The sequence below is a fragment of the Microcaecilia unicolor genome, chromosome 2 (assembly GCF_901765095.1).
Source record: "Microcaecilia unicolor chromosome 2, aMicUni1.1, whole genome shotgun sequence".
In the NCBI taxonomy this organism is placed as follows: domain Eukaryota; kingdom Metazoa; phylum Chordata; class Amphibia; order Gymnophiona; family Siphonopidae; genus Microcaecilia; species Microcaecilia unicolor.
In genome coordinates this window covers 59,859,497-59,865,496 of record NC_044032.1, presented here as the reverse complement: position 1 = coordinate 59,865,496, position 6,000 = coordinate 59,859,497, and positions in this window count along the sequence as shown.

Genomic DNA, 6,000 nt, shown 5'->3' with positions numbered 1-6,000 from the left:
TGCCATATGTAGAATCTGGCCCTATGTGCTAAGTGGTAATATTCAGCAGAGATAACTGGCTATCTCCCGCTGAATAATAGCGCTTAGCCAGTTAAATGCTATTTAACAGGCTAAGAGCCATTGCTGGCCAATTAAATAGCACTGAATATCATCTGGACTCTTTATAGCATGTTCACGTTATTATTGTGCACGGAAATCAGACGTGCATTGGCTATATTATCATGACCAGCAGCAGAAACTGAGCATGCTCAGTTATCTTTTCCTCCTGGTTCGTCATGATTGCTACTTAAAGTGTATAAGTCTGCTTGGCAGATTTTTTTTTTTGTCAGTGTTGAGAGCTGAAGCACAGTTACTAGATTCCAAGAGAGCAGTGGCGTAGCTGGGTGGGGTGCAAGGGGAGTGACCGCTTCCCCAAACAGTCTTTCAACAGTGCCAATGCCTATATTTCACAAGGTCAGTTGCACCTATGTAGTCTGCACATGTGTACGTGCCTACACAGTCCACTCTCTGCTTCCCCTGAAGTCACAACCTGGCTACGCTTCTGCAAGAGAGGAGATGAAAGGAGAGCAGAAAACTGACACAGTAAGAGTCTGAGATGTACTGCTAAAGTACCATAAGGCTGCCACTAGAGGGTGTTGCAACCATTTTGAAGGGACAGTCACAATGGGCAGGAGTGAGTGGACATTGCTCCTGCCTGTTCCCTGCTAGACCACCAGGAATCAGGCAGGTGGACCTAGAGGATCTTTGGTGGGGGGGGGGGGGGGATTCTTGATGTTCCAAAGGGAGGGAGGGATTATTGGCACACTTCAAGCCTGTTGCCGGAAGTTATGTGGGTGCTGGCTGATACTCAGTGCCTGCACCTGCATAGCTAAGCAAACACAGTTAGGACCGCTTTTATACGCTCCTATATGCCCTGCTTAGCTACTAATCTGCAGTCAAGATAGGCCTTAGTTCGCCCTTACATGGGTCTTTCCTAGAAGCAGAGAAACATGACGGCAGATAAGGGCTTTATGGCCCATCCTGTCTGCCCATCTTCTGTAAACACTAACTCTTTCTTTTCCTAAGGGATCCCATGTGTTTGTCCCACACTTTCTTAAATTCTGACAAAGCCCTCGTCTCCACGACCTCCACCGGGAGGCCATTCCACGCTTCCACCATCCTTTCCATGAACAAATACTTTCTTAGATTCCTCCTAAGCCTATTTCTTCTTAACTTCATCATATGCTCCCTCATTCCAGAGTTCATTTGAAAAAGGCTCACTTCCTGTACATTAATGCCCCTGAGATATTTAAACATCTCTATCATATCTCCTCTCTCCCTCCTGTCTTCCTGCATATACATGTTGAGGTTCATAAGCCTGTCCCTATATGTTTTATGTCTAAGACCGCTTACCAATTTTGTAGCCATCCTCTGGACCAACTCCATCCTGTTTATATCTTTCCGTAGGTGCGTTCTCCAAAATTGACTTATATACAAGGGCACTATTACCTCTTTGTTTCTGCTGGTCATCCTTCTCCTTATGCATCCAAGCATCCTTCTGGCTATGAACATTGCTTTTTCTACCTGTTTGGAAACTTTAAGATCATCAGACACAATCACCTCCAAGTCCCACTCTCCCTTTGCACACAGAAGCACTTCACCCCCTATATTGTACCATTCCCTCGGATTCTTGTGACCCAAGTGCATGACCCTACATTTTTTAGCATTAAATCTTAGTTGCCAAATATTGGATCATTCTTCAAGCTTCGCTATGTCCTTCCTCATGTCATCCATACCCTCTGGGGTGTTCACCCTTTTGCAGAGTTTGGTATCATCCGCAAACAGCCAAACTTACCAGACAGCCCTTCTGTAATATCACTCAGAAAGATGTTAAAAAGAGCTGGCCCTAGGACTGATCTCTGCGGAACTCCACTGATAACATCCCTATCTTCAGAGCAAGCTCCATTTACCAGTACCCTCTGCCTCCTTCCGTTCAACCAATTTTTAACCCAGACAGTTACTCTAGGTCCCATACTAAGGGTACTCGGTTAATTTATGAGTCGCCTCTGCAGAACCGTGTCAAAGACTTTGCTGAAATCTAAGTACACCACATCTAGTGCCTCTCCCACGTCCAACTGTTTGGTCACCCAGTTGAGGAAATCAATCAGATTTGTCTGACATGAATTGCCTTTAGTGAAGCCATGGCACCTTGGGTCTTGCATTCCATTCAGTTTGAGAAACCACACAATCCTCCACTTTAGAAGCATTTCCATTAGTTTACTCATCACTAGGGCTGCCGAGGGGGGGGGGAGCAGGGGGAGGAGCAGGGGGAGGAGCAGGGGGAGGCAAAATTCTCCGGGCCCAAGCCTCCAAGGGGGGCCCGGGCCGGCACTGAGGTCTCTCTCTTTCTCTCTCTCTCTCTCTCTCTCCTTCTCTCTCCTGGTCCTGACGGGACCCAGGTGATTGTGTCCCAACAGGAGCAGGAGAGAGAAAACTCCAGTGCCGGGCTCCCCTTGGAGGCTGGGGAGGACCTGGAGGAGCAGACACAGCAGGCTGGTGGGGGTTCCCCCTCAGGCCCCACTGGCAGAAGAGATCTTCCTCCAGTGCTACTCTTCTTCACTCTATTGACTTGCCTGTTTTCCCCTCAAGCTGTGCATACTTGGTTTTGAAACCGAGCATGTGCAACGTGAGAGAAAAAGCAGCTGCAGGAGCAGGCCATGCGGCAGAGTGAAGAAGAGCAGCGCTGGAGGAAGGCTCTTCTGCTGATGGGGTATTGGGATCCCTGCCAGCCAAGGTATTAACAGTTGTGGTGGGCAGGGGATGGCAGCGATCCTGAGGGGGGCTGCATCAGTGGTGTTGTCAATCCTGGGGGGGGGGGGGCAGTGGCAGCGGCAACAATGATCCTTGGGGGGGGCGTGGCCCTTCCCCAGGCCTGGCTCAGTCTCTCGGCAGCCCTGCTCACCATCAAGGTCAGACTGACAGGTCTGTAATTCCCAACCTCCTTCTTACTTCTGCTCTTGTACAGAGGGACCATATCCGCCCTTCTCCAGTCCTCCGGGACCACTCTGGACTCTAAGGAAGCATAGAAGAAGTCAGTTAGTGGAGCCGCTAGAACTTCTCCAAGTTCCTTGAGAACTCCTGGATGTATCCTATCAGGGCCTATTGCTTTGCTTACTTTTAGTTTAGCTAGCTCCTCAAAAACACAGTCCTCTAAGAACGGGTCTTGGTCTACCATCCATCCTTGCACTTGCTTTCTGCGGTCCTACCCCCAGCCTTTCATTCGTGAACACAAAAAAGAAATACTTGTTATGTAGTTTGACTTTATCCTTATCGACTTCCATATATTCCTCCCCCTCAGCTTTGAAACTCACAGTGCTATTATGTGGCACTTCCTCCTGTTACTTTATCTGAAAAACACCTTATCCCCCAATTTTACTGTATTAGCTAAGGCCATTTTATCATAGATATAACGATTTCTGGGGTGATTCCAAGATGGCGCTGTGAATAGATGCACCTGTGTTTGCTCCTGGAGGCTGCTGTGTTTGTGAGTTTCTCTCGGTGCCTCTGTAGCCTCGTCAACGATGGGGAAGTGGGGGGGAAGGTAAAGGAATTTCCCTCGGTTCCTGTGACCTCCTCGACGATGAAACAAACAACCCTGCAATTTCCCAGGCAGCAACCGGGTCCTCAGGGAACTTCGACCCCCACTGCAGCTCTCGGCCCTTCGGAGTCGATTGAGAGTGGAAACGGGGCTTCCTTGAGACCTGTGGAGCGAATTGCACCTCCCCAGCCTGGAAGAGAGTTGCTGGCTGTTCAAACAGAGACAGACGCCGAAGTGGCTCAGCTGGTCCTGTCTGAGGGTGTGACTGCAGCAACGGAGATAGATTCTCAACTTCGGGAAACATTACTACAACAGGCTTCAAAGGTATTGCCTCAAGCTATTGTTTCCAAGTTAGCTCGTGCTGATAGTCTATCTCAATCTCCTCCTGTGGCTAGTGGAGTGATTAGACCAGCAATTGTGACGTTGGAGTCACTATGGGACATGGTTTACAATATCCAAACCTCTATGCAAACTACTTTAAAGCAGAATTCTTCTGATATTGAAGTTCTTTCTGAGGCTGCCCTGCTTCAAGCACAAGTGACTGCACAGCAAACCCAGAAATTGGAATGTGTGGATATCAAAATTTAAGAAATGGGATCTATAGAAACAGCTTTGGTTAAAGACAATAATTTCCTACATAAACGACTTGAATACCTTGAAAATCAGACTAAAAGACTTAACCTTAGGTTTCTTAATTTTCCCAAATCACCATTAATTTCTCCTTTGGAGATGGTTAAAAAATATTTGGTGGACATCCTGGGAATGGACAAGGACTCACTCCCTCCCATTACACGGGCTTATTACATCGGGAGTACTGGAGTGGTGGTAGGAAAACCCCCCCCCGTAATAGGGGAGGGAATGAATCTTACCTCATTCCTAGAAAGCTCGTTAGAAATAGTTACTCAGAGGTCAACTCTGCTTGCCACTTTCGCGTTGGAGCCTGATAGGAATGCCGTACTACGGCTTTCGTTGAGACACTTAGAAAATCTGTTTTTGGGCTCAAAGGTCCGTATCTTTCCAGATCTCTCACGGCCTACACAGATGAGACGAAGGGCCTTTTTGGAACTTCGCCCCAGGGTGGTGGCATTGGGAGCAAATTTTGTTTTGCGATTTCCTTGTTTTTGTAATGTGATGCTTGAGGGTAAACATGTTCAGTTTATAGATCCAAAACAGTTGAAAGAGTTTATTGATGCAAGAGTTGATGTGAATATAGTAAACCTCCCCTAATTAGCAGGCTGGGGTCTGAACCAGAGGAAGCATCTATTGATTATTAATTTTTGTATTTTTTTTCTTTTTTAATTTCCTTAATCTTGGAATCAAATTTCTTTAACTTGTGGACAAATGGGCTGTAAAGATATATACTTATCATTTTTGTTTCCTAATGTTAAAAAATGCCGATTGCATATTCACTTTATGTGGTGATATATTGGAAAATTTAAATAAATAAATAAATAAAAAGATATAAAGATTTCTATTTTTTTGCATTCATGTTTCCATTAGCATGTGGCCATTTTTAAAATAATTACTGTGTGGCCACTTACTGCCACCCTGCACCCAGCTCAGTAAAATAAAACTTTTATTTGTGGCCCTGGTTTGGGTGCTGGCCAAAAGAGCTAGCTGGTCGCCAGAACTGTGTGGTAAGATTAGGGTTATACAAGTATTTTAAATTGATTTGTATCACATAAAATGAAACTGAATCCATCTAAATCTGAGGCTTTGTGCCTTACAAAGACTGTTTTCCCCTTGTTCAAATCATGTATTCTGGTAATCTCAATTATCCTTATTCTGCAGATTTCATCTCTTTTAATTTAATTTAATTTAACATTTATAACCCTCATTACCAACAAGTTCTAAGCAGTTTACAATCAACAATGAGTTATCAAAAGATTAGCTTACATTAAATAGTAATAACTTACAGTAGAACTATTCAGTATACAGTAAACAATATTATATTACATCATATTAACGAGCATAATTGTTTATGTAAGATCATATTTAATATGAAACTTGATAGTCTTTGGAACCCTTAGTCTATAATGTAGACTCTTCGCCATTTTTATCGGGACAAGTTTAGGTTCCGTATGAGTGTTCTGCTAGGTTTAGCAGGTGGTTTCGTGTTTCATCTCCCGTGTCTTGTGTAGATGTGGGGCTAGTTTTCCTGAGGTTGAGCCCATAGTGTTTCTGGAATAACCAAGTTTTAACTGAGCGTCTGAAATGTAGATAGTCTGTTATTAATCTTATGTCTGAGCAAGATTTGGTCCTCTCACCCAGATTTGTATGCCAGGGCCTTGTCTACATTGATTCATAGACTAGGTTGTTATAACTATTGTTGGCTGGGTGACATTATATTTATTTAAATTGGTTTCAACTAGTACTAAACACTGCTGTGAAATTGTTGTGTAATGAGAGGAGATCAGACCATG